The 11826-nt window shown below is 39.7% G+C and overlaps 1 pseudogene; it reads left to right on the top strand.

Moving 5' to 3' along the window:
- Positions 1–283: 283 nt before the first annotated feature.
- On the top strand, positions 284–710 carry LOC102250367 (annotated as a pseudogene).
- The last annotated feature ends 11116 nt before the right edge of the window (positions 711–11826 follow it).

Here is an 11826-nt window from a genome sequence, read left to right as displayed (position 1 = left end):
CCTACAAGTGGGAAAGATCAGAAACTTGATAAGAACCTCTAAAAAAATAGAAATTAATTTAATTATTTTGCTTGTATAGATGGAGGTATTCAAGACTATGAAATAGGTGACATCACTCAGATTGAAGGAATACCTGAAACAAATCCCATGAACTGGTGCACAATGAATTATTAAAAAAATAAAATCCATCCTCTTTCCCTGTGGATGGGGAGTTGCGCGGAGGCGGAGGCGGAGGCTTTGGTGCGTTCAAGGTTGGGCTTCCCCATCACCCACCGCCATGGCCATGGCCAAGAAAGGTGTTGCTGCTGGAGGTGTCATGGACGTTAATACTGCTTTGCCAGACGTCCTGAAGACCGCCCCCATCCACGACGGCCCCTAGCGCATGGAATTCGCGAAGCTGCCAAAGCCTTAGACAAGCGCCAAGCCCGCCTTTGTGTACTTGCATCCAACTGTGATGAGCCTATGTACGTCCAGCTGGTGGAGGCTCTTTGAGCTGAACACCAAATCAGCCTAATTAAGGTGACGACAACAAGAAACGAGGGGAATGGGTAGGCCTCTGTGAAATCGACAGAGAGGAAAAACCCCCTAAAGTGTTTGGGTGCAGTTGCGTGGTGGTTAAGGACTATGGCGAAGAGTCTCAGGCAAAGGATGTCATTGAGGAGTCCTTCACATGCAAGAAACGAACAAATAAACTCGGCTTTTGTTTATAAAAAAAAATCATGCCCTAGCTGATTTTGATTAGTGAATAATCAGGTTGCAGGCTTCTGGGGGGCGTGCAGGAGGCAGCTGATCAGTAATTCTCTCTGATCATTGATGTTTCTATTCTCTCTCTCTCTCTCCCTTCATCTCTGACATCAATAAAATATGTTAAAAATAAAAACATTCATTAGGTGGCTGTCCATATCAATTACAATAATTTACTACAGTAACTTAAGAAGTAGAAAGTCAATTTGGTTAAATTTTAAAAAATCCATTTTTACATATAAACAAATATTTAATAACAGATTTTTCTGCTAAATATTTTAATCCCACTGGCTTTAGCTCAAAAATGATTAACAATTTGTATGAGTTGCTCTTTACAACCCAACTTCTCTGAAAATTTCATGATAAATTGCCATATTGGGTCAAATTCGTGGCTTGCATAACCAAGTGTTCTGTTTCTGAATGACACCAAAGGACATTTAACTAAGATGGGGAACAAAATTGGCCATAGCACTTATCCCTGGAGAATCCTGTTTGTATTTTTTCATCCAAGATGAATTCTCTCTTAGTTTACTTTTTCTTAAGCCAGTTCCCTAATTATGTCCAAATATTTTTCATAGCTTTGTGATTTTTTCTGTAAAAAATAATTTGAATGAACAGCACACACACACACACACACACACACAGATGCTCTCTTATTCACACTTTTTTGCTCTCTTAAAAATTGTATATATAGACAGGCTAACATGAGTTTTCCATGGCTGACGGTGATTTATATTTCCTTAAGTGTTGTTTTATTCCCAATTCCTTATTAGAGTTTTATCTGGGCTTCTTAGAGCTCAAGAGCTATTATATAGCAGTTTCTACTAATTAAAGAAAAAGATTCTGTGTTAATTCATTCAGGCTGCTCGAACAAAATATCACAGACTGGGTGGCTTATAAACAACAGAAATTATTTCTGGAGTCTATAAGTGTGAGAACATGGTGACAACATGGTTGGATGTGGATTCCTGAGCCTTGTGGGGTTTCTTTTATGGGGACCCTAATCCTATTCATAAAGGCTCCCCCTTCATGACCTAATTGCCTCCCAAAGGCCCCACCTCCTAACACCATCACTGTGGGCATTAGGATTCCTACATGTGAATTATGGGCAACACAACCACTCAGACCATAGCAGATGCATAGAGACTGATAGCTTTTTACATAGATGACAAGGGTGGGAAGAAGGGCCCCAGGAAGGCTCTCAATGGGAACTGACTCTTGAATGACATGGTTAAGGATGTGTAAAGGATCACCCAGTAAATAATGAAGCATCTGCCCCCAGTGGTCAGTGCATGTCATAGTGAGCAGATGCAAAGAGCAACTTGCCCAATGTCATGGAATCCAAGGCATGTTCAGAAAAGTGCAACATTCTTTTAGTAACTATAATACAGCAACTTATAATATAAGGTTCATTTGGGATGTGTAACTGGAAATGTAGGGTAGAAAAACTCATTCAATGCCATCATTACCAGTGTTTTTCAAACTTTAAAATGAGGAATACTTAAATTTGTAACCCAGGATATATGTATATATTCATATATCTATCTTTTTAGAGACAAGCAAACCTTGCTCTGCATATTCATTATGGTTCTACTAGAGGCCTGGTGCACCAATTCGTGCATGGGTGGGGTCCCTCGGGGTGGCCTGCGGGGATTAGGCAGAAACCCGCAGTCCAATGCTGCCTACAGCTCTTACCTGCTGCTCCTGCTCATCCTGGCCCCACTGCACCTGCCGTGGCCTCGAGCCCAATCAGTCCCGATCAGGAGAGGCTCACGCTACCACAGTGGCACTCACCAGCCATGAGCCCTGTGTCTGGTGCCCTCCTGAGGGGAGTGGCCTGTGGGATCGGGCTGAAACCAGCTCTCTGACATCCCCCAAAGGGTCCTTGATTGTGAGAGGGTGCAGGCCAAGACAAGGGACCCCACCGATGCTCGATCGTGGGTGGGGAGGGACTGTGGGAAGGCTCTAGGGCGTGTCTGTCCAGACTCCAGCAGCAAGCTAACCTACCAGTTGGAGCATCTGCCCCCGGTGGTCAGTGCACGTCATAGTTAGCAGTTGCGCGCCTTAGCATATCATTAGCATATTATGCTTTGATTGGTTGAACAATCAACCAGTCACGGGATGACGGGACACTTAGCATATTAGGCTTTTATTATATAGGGCAGGTCAGAAATCTTTGACAGGTCTTACTGGGCTAGAAAATCTAACCAAATCATTGGGTACTAGTAGGACTGTTCTTTCTTTCTAGAAATTCTAGGAGGAGAGTCTTTTCCTTGCCTTTTTCAGTTTCTAGAGACCACCAAAATTCTCAGTTTCCATCTTCAAAGCCATCAATGGTGGGTCAAGTTCTTCTCACACAAACATGTCTCTGGTTCTGTGCCAAAAGAAGAACTGGAAGAGGTTTAATGCTTATAAAGGCTCATGTGATTAGATTGAGCCCATTTGAACAAGAATCTGCTTATCTCAAGTTTCTTACCCTTAATCACATCTGCAAAATCCCCTTTGTCATATAAGGTAACCTCTTTATAAATTCTGGGAGCTAGGATATGGACGTCATTGGGGCCTTATTATCCTATTTAATGCAGTCAACATTCTTGTTCCCTAAGATTTACATTTGTTCCACGTGTGAAATTTATCCACTGAACCCAAGTTCCTCAAAAGTCTCACTCATTAGCATCTAAACAAAGTGTCCAAAAATCTCATCTAAGTCTCATCAGCTCAAAAGTCCAAAATGCCATCATCTAAATGATCGAATTCAGGTATGGTTGAAGCTCTCAGTGTCACCTACCCTGGGGCACGATTCTCTTCCATTTATAAATCTGTAAAAGTAAAGAAACATGTTATCTGTCCCTGAAATACAATGGTAGGACAGGCATAGGATACCAGTTATAGACATTCCAGTTTGAAAAAAAGAGAGAAAATTAAAGGGGAAAATAATGGAGCGCTGGTCCCAACAACGTCTAAATCCAGCTGGGTAAACTTCGTTAGGTTTCAATGCCTGTGAAGAATGCTGTGTGGTTCGCAGCTCCTTCCAGGTTCCGGGCTTCCAGGTTTTGAATCATCTTTCCCTTTTCACGACATATGGCAGGTGTTTGCAGCAGCACAGGTTTATCAGCTTGTTTCCTGTCAGTAGAATTTTAAGGGTCCCATAGCCTCCTTTCATTTCATTTCATACTTTATCTCTTTTTGTCCAAACTGGCAGTGTTTCTGCAGCGTAACATTTCCAAGAACCTTGTGGCTCTCCCATGTATGCCATGGAGATGGGCTGCACTACAGAAGGGACTTCCACAGCTATTTCTTAGATAGTTAGTTCTCTATTTTTGGCTTCTGCTGAGATAATCTGAGGGACAACACCCTTAAACTTTCTAGATGTTTCCTGGGATGGAGCGGATCTGAGAGTCACACTCTTGATCTCTTCAAAGAGCTCCTTGTGTGACTGAGTATGGTGACCTTCTGATCCTTTTGAAGTATTGGCAGAAAATTGTTACAGCCACACCCTCAGCTTGTTCTTCAGATAGTACATTCCTGGCTGTGTTATCTCTTAATTTTAGCATCTTTTGCAATCTGGATAGGCTGAGAATTTCCCAAATCATCACCTCTTGGTTCCTTTTTGTTTAATCATTCTTCTCCCAATTTATCTCCTTCTCCTTGCATTTTACTATAAGCATTGAAAAGAAACCAGGCTGTTTCTCCATCCCTTTGCTTGGAAATCTCCTCAGCTAAATAATATATTTCATCATTTATAAGTTTTGCCTTCCACATAACTGCAGAAGACGTTCTGCTAAGATTTCTGCCACTCCAGATAAGGAAAACCTTTCCTCTAGTTTTCAATAATGTGTTGCTTATTTCTTTCTGAACCCTCACCCACAGCACCTACTATGTCCATATTTCTACGAACAGTCTGTGGGCAATGATTTAGGTATTCTCTAAGGCAATCGACATGTTCTCTTCCATGCTCATCACTCCCTTCTCGTCTTTGCTAGGAGAGCCGCTAACATCCACATTTCTCCTAACAGCATGTTCAAGGCAATCTAAGCTTTTTCAACATGCTCCTCAAAATCCATTCAGGCTTCATACCTGCCCAATCTAAAGTCACTTTGACAACTTTTGAGGTATGTGTTACAGCACTATCTCACTCTCTATTGCTGCCAAAACAGATTCCCACACAGCAGTGCCTTTAAAAAACATTTTATCTTATAGCCAGCAAAACCCCTTCCTGGCAATGCTCCCTACACAGAATGAAGGTTCTCTTTGTTCCCTTGAGTTTCATTCAGTTGATGACCACCTTTTCTAAGGAATAGAATCAACAGTGACTTTTGTCTCCTCAAAATTCATATTTTGCTCATAGACTGCACACTATTCAGCATAACTTACCGTGTGCTCTGCTGTTTCATTATTTATCTTCATAATATATGTCAAGTTATTTTAAGAATACAATTTGATATCTCAGAACAGAAATTTCTGGCATTCCTGGCATTTATTATAGTGTTTTTATACAGTAACCACTCTGATTCCATTTGTGAATGATGACGCAAAACATGACAGACAACAGGATAGTTAAAGAAAGTTTGCTTTATGAAGTGAAATTTTTAGAAAGCCAAAATACTGTACTAACATTGAGAGATTGTGCATGTAATACCTAATCATTACTCTCCAGTTTCTAAGTTAGTGATTATTTATAAAATATTTTAGTTTATAAATGCTTTCAACACACATCATCTCTTTGATCTTCAGACACACAAACACTCTTATACTAGGGAACAAAATAGAATAATATTTAGATTTCGTTTGTGTTTGCTGACTTACACAAGGTCAAGGAAGGTGCTGGTAGCAAAACTGAAACATAAGTCCAAGACATATGATTCTAAAAACTGGTGTTTTTCCCACTGTGCTATACTTTCCTTTTTCATGCAAATATTATACTAAACAGATAACTGACACACATACTAGTCATCTCATTACGTTAAAGTTCGTAAGAAGGAAAGATGTTACAAGAAGGAGTAATTAATTTTATAAACCTCCTTCTTGGCGTTATCAGTGAAAATATGGTAATACTGTACTTGTCAGAGAGAGTAATTATTCTAATTGCAAAAGAGGTCATATCATGAGCAGTTGAGTTAAATCATTTCACTGAAAGAACACTGACTATTTAAATTCCTTTTTCTAAGCACTCAGTACATTTTGATAATTTATTCTTACAATGTCTTAGAGTATGTGTTGAAGTTTTTATAAAAGCACATAATAGACCAGAGGATGTGCCTAATAGATAGCAAAGGAAGTCCCAACACTTAGAAAGAAGTTGTATTATTAAAAATGAAAATATTTTATAATTTATAATTATACTTCTAAATGATGAAATACTTATATTTACATCACAGTTTTAGAAGTGCTGGTATAAGATACAAGGCAGTTTACATCTCACAGCATTAGCAGTAGACAGAGAAAAAAATTAAAACATGGAACATCAATAATTAAGTGGGTGACTAAGGAATGTTGGTTGATGTGCTTTGTTGTTACTTGAGAAGTAGCAAAGGAGAAAATTTGACATTAAAATGTACCAACTGGAATGCATCATCAAGAAATATTAAAAACTAGAGATCGGAGAGGAAATAGTTGATGGTGCCCATCTAAATAGTTGATGGTGCCCATCTAAATATAGAGTTTAAAGAGAAACTCCATATTTCTTTAGCCAGGATAGCAGAAGAGTCCTGCTAATGAAAGTGAATCTAGATCGGAGACCCATTGCTTGATCCTGTGGTCAGCTGTAGCCATGTGACTCATAAAACTCTCTCATGGATTCCACGTTCCCCAGATCTTCTGATTAGAGTATAGATTGCAATATATACTTCTCTTTTAAGGACAAGTACTGGGTGGATATAAATCCCCAATGCCAACCCCTTGCAGTTTTCCTTTTTGTTAATGAACGCCTTTGCGTTGACTTCTATAAAATAGTCTCTCATGAATTGTTTTGCTAAGTCAACTTACTGCCCTCAAGGAACAGATATTGTCTTCAGTTAACTTCTGCAGCCAAGCCATTTCTTAGAATCACATGCCGAAGTGCCCAGAAGTGACATGAGGACTCGGGAACCAGACTCATGAAGTGGTCAGCGCTCCAAGGAATCCAGATAGGACACTTCTTTCAGATGTTTGCTGGCACCACAGACTCTCGCTGCTGCCAGCATGGCTGCTATGAATTTTTCATAACTGCACACGGTGTTCTCAACTGCTCCGTGTTCCCCATTCCCGAGTCAAAGGCCTAGGCAGGAACATCTGATTGGCAAAGCCTGCAAGAAAGTGAGGAGAGTAAATATCTCAAAAGAAGGAAGTGTGTTTGGATGCTGAGCAGCCAAAACATGGCAATCATCCATGAAACCAAGGTAGATTTTGTGCTATAAAGTGAGGACAACTCTTAAGGATCTGGACTTTTATGAAAGGCTGGGGGCCAACATTTTTTCTTTTCTTTTTCTTTCACAAAATGAGCAGTTTTCAGTGATGGGGAGACCTTTAACTATCATCTACTTCTCAAAGCTTCAGTTGAATATGGAAGGGTAATAATAACAACAAAGCGTTCCCCTTATATAGAGTCCATTTTATTTTTTGGAAGGGGTAGTGCGGATTGCTTTGAGAGAAAAGTATTTCTTGTACCAACCTTTTAGCATTACTTTTAGAGCTACAGAGGAAATAGACCTAATTATTCTAAAAATAATTATCTCTTTTAAGTTAAAGATATGCATGACTTTAAAAAAATAAATTTCCAATTTAATTAGTCCAACTGTGTTTAAAAATTCTTCATATGGTGTTCTCTTGACTCAATATCCTTGCTTCTGCTATTCCCCTTTGACACACACAGACACACAAACATACACAAACACACCACCATAGACACATGGTCACACACACACACACACACACACACACACACACACACACACACACACACACACACACACACACACACACACACACACACGATACTGAGAAATGAAAAGAGAATAAGGTCTGACAAGTGAATGGTGTGGAAAGGCTAGCATTCTATATTTCTATTGCTAACTAAGGTTATTTCTTTGGAGGCCACATAACACTATTCGCTCATATTGAACTTTTTCTACATTTGTTTCTAAAGTGTTCTCTTGTGAAATCATGTCTCTCCTTTCAAGGAATGATGTCTTTATCTTAGTGCCTGATATGGGCTGAACCTGTGAATTAGATTTCCAGTGTGGGTAACATTTGGGCATGGGTCCTGAACCTGTAGACCAGCTTGGGGACATTCTTTTCCCAAATGCTGTCACCTTAATCATGTTAAGCATAGAATACTGGGACGTCTTTTAAAAATCTCCATCAGATGACACTATGAAAGACTCTGATGGCTGCATTTTGGAAACACAGATCCATCCATGTTTTGTGTAGGTGCTCTCAGCTGGTAAAGAGATATCAATATCTCTGCGAGGCTTTTCAATACACACATTTCTTTCACACTCTAGAGGTCAAAGAATCTCCTTCAGAATCTCCATGATTCATTTGGTATGAGAAATGGCTTGGTCCTAAGTCTTTTTTCTAATCAAATTCATTCATTCATGCCAAATCCAACCCAGAAGTTAGTATTATTTGGCTATGGGGGAGGGTGGTTTTGTCACCAAATTGATATTTCTTTATGCAACTCCAAAGAGGAATGGGGATTTTCCATTAATTCAGGGCCAGGCAAATACTATAAAATAATCAAAATTAAATATGTGTCTTTGAGGATCTGTCATTCTATGTTTTATCCTGCTTTTGATAAAGACATCATCCTTTATAGAGAAATTTCTCTCCACTATAAAATTACTAGAAGTGTGATGATAAATGGCAATTGACATTCAAGTTCGGGATTGGAGAATATTAAGGAGTGGTGGGGACTGTGGTAAACAGAAGAGTACATTTTTCATTGTTATTGTTGGAGAGCCATTACATAGATCGAGCCAATTGTTGTCGTTCAGGAATGTGAGTCAGTGTTGCTAGATCTTTCAATTTTGTTCAGAAGAAGCCAGAAATCTGGGTTTTTATGTGAAATTTCCCACTTTTAAACATTCGTAACATTTTAAAAGACCATATAGGAGCCAAATACAACATATCTGTTGGCCAGGTTCAGCTTGCAAGTTGCCAGTTTGCAACCTCTGTTCTAGAGACCTGGAGCTGGAGCCCAGCAACAATAGCAACGTGCTCAGTAATCGTTGCTCCCCGAGGACCTGTGGCTCTTAACAGAAATAGATCCTTGATAAATCTTCCCTGGCAGCCTGCCCTCATCTCTCCAGATTCCAAAGGTGGCAAGCCTCGTAGGCTCCCTGCGGGGTCTCACGGCATCACTTTAACCATTAACTTTCCCACCAGACCATGAATTCCTTAAGTGAAGGGCAAGTCTTTGCTCACACAAATTGTGTAATAACTGAAGCATGTTAATTGCCACGAATAAGCCCCACTTTACCAAGAATTCTTCTATAATAGAATTTTCAACATTTCTTCCCCCATGTTCAAAGAGAAGATGCTCTTGAAACACTGACTTACTTTTTTTAATTAAAAAACTATTTTTATTGATTTCAGAGAGGAAGGGAGAGGGAAAGAGAGATTGAAACATCAATGATGAGAGAGAATCATTGATCGGCTGCTTCCTGCACGCTCCCCATTGGGGATCGAGGCAGAAACCTGGGCATGTGCCTTGACCAGGAATCAAACCATGACCTTCTGGTTTCTAGGTCAACGCTCAACTATTGATCCACTGCAGCCGGGTTGACTTATTTTTTTAAAACATAAGTGTGAAAGATAATTTTTAATCTTTTGGCTGAGCAGTTTTCTCCTCCTCCTCCTCCTCCTCTTCCTCTTCCTCTTTCTTCTTCTTCCCAGTGTCATTTTATTTTTTGTCCATCACCATTTATCCCCTCTATGCCCCCTTCCACCTCCAACCACCCCTACTCCCCCTGCCTCAGAATAATTAGTTCTTACCTGTTAAGAATATAGCATAGTGTAGAACAGAAACTAATTGATAAGATGTTTCAAGATCAGGTAATAGGTATTGAGTATCTACTAAGTGCCCCCAAACATAGATGCAAAAGTAAGCATGCATGAGGTGAGCAACAAGTGTCTGACAAAAAGCCACTATGTAAAATAAAGAACAAATGTCTGTCAACACTGTCACCGAGGTGTCCACCTACGGTCTCAGGACCTGATCCTCTTGGGTGAAAGGCATCATGGCTGATCTTCACTGGATCTCCTCTGAGGGTGCTCCGGAGATAGGTCTGGATGTGTTCCCTGTCATTCTTAGATTCTGTCTTTTGTGTTTTGCAGATTTTCAAATATCCCTGCTCATGCCAATTTTTGTAAATCCCAGGGAGGATCTTGGACCACATATGTGTTTTAAAATAACATTGGAAGAAGCAAGTTAACAAATGCCAAATAGTTATATAATATAAGCTTTTAGGAATTATAATTTTGGACTGGTGTCATTTCAAGAAAGCAATTCTGAAGTTACTGTAACAGTAATAGCTACTATTTATATAGTGTGGACTATTTATGTTAAATATGATTCATGTGTTACTTTGTTGAGTCTTCACTAAAAATGACCAAGGGATGGTTATATGTGCTGGACGCTTTATATGTGTTACCATTTTATTACTCACCAATAAATAAATAAATAAAATAATATAATAAGAAAGGTATTATTATTTCAATTAACACTTGGGGAAAAACAAGACTTAAAGAGGCTTTAAATATTTTGCGTAAATTTGCCTTGTTGGTTCAGAGATTGGGCCTAGATTTGAATGTTACCCCCATGAAAAGTCATGAGTTTTCCATCACACCGCTAATTCTTTGGTTGGGGTCTAAAACAGTTTCACCCAGTGATTGCTATTTGTGGGGCATTTCACCGGGCTCCCAATTGCCTCACATACTCATATATACATTAGAAATAATGTGGCCACAAGTAATTATTTCTAACAGAAAGCCAAATGGCGGACTAAACAATATGGTAATTTGTTTTTTGTGAGACATCAATTTGAGACAGGGACTAGCATCAGAAGTTTACATCGGCAGTGTTCTTGGAAACATCACCTTAGGGAATGTGAAGAAAGGAGTCTGGGTAGAGGCAGAGTTGGTTGAGCTTTGTTTTCAATAAGGATTCAGCTGAGTTTGGGAGGAGCTCCAAGGTGGGATGGCTCTTCAGAGTTCTCCTGTGCTGAGGGGAGACACACAGGACTTTAACCCTCACATCAACCAGCTACTGGATACAGGCTTCCCCAGAAGGGGACATATCTTTGAGTGAGGAGGTGTTCTTTAGCTTATGCCATTCTGAAAGAGGGTTTGACAGTTCAAGAGACATAAGTTCAGAATCTTTCTAGAAGCTGGGAGAATAAATCCTGAAATCCTGAATGGTGAATCAGGTGGCCCAGGATAGCACTCACACAAACACCCTGACTTCCTCTCACATGACAAGAAGACTAGATATCAATGGTGGCCAAGTTTGGGTTCAGCCATTCAATGATGTCAAGATTTCTGCATGACTGTTTTTCTTGTTTTGTTTTGTTTTTTTAAATTGCAAGATGTCAACTCCAACTCTAGGCATCAAGCTGAGAACAAGGGAAAAGAGGCATACGCTGTACAGCCATACACAGACTATATGAGCATTTGGGTGAGGAGGGGGGAGGTGAGGCTGGGAGAGGAAAAATAATAATCCCCTTCAATGGTGCTTATCCCAACTGAATCCATATGAATCTGCAGAATATGATAGAAGATGAAGAATAAAATAGGGATGAAAACAGAGTGAGGGTAAAGCACTGATTACGTGGAAATTTCAACCTTATAAGCAACAGGTAACAAAAAGGATGAAGAAATCCAGTTCTATCTAATGAGAACTAAGCTGTGCTTTTATTTATACCGATCTCTGTTTGCACCACCAAAGACATTTAGCTTCTTATTAACTGTTGCTCAATGCTGATGTTTATTGGCATTGACATTGGATAAGAGTACATCTGTGGTAAATTAGCTTAGTAAGGCTTGTAAGTGGGGTCATAGAGTCCTAGTAATTTTAGGGATGGAGAGACTTTGGTAAATATCTAA

This window comes from Myotis brandtii, unplaced genomic scaffold (genome assembly GCF_000412655.1).
Source record: "Myotis brandtii unplaced genomic scaffold, ASM41265v1 scaffold577, whole genome shotgun sequence".
NCBI lineage: Eukaryota > Metazoa > Chordata > Mammalia > Chiroptera > Vespertilionidae > Myotis > Myotis brandtii.
This window is presented reverse-complemented; position numbering and strand designations above follow the sequence as displayed.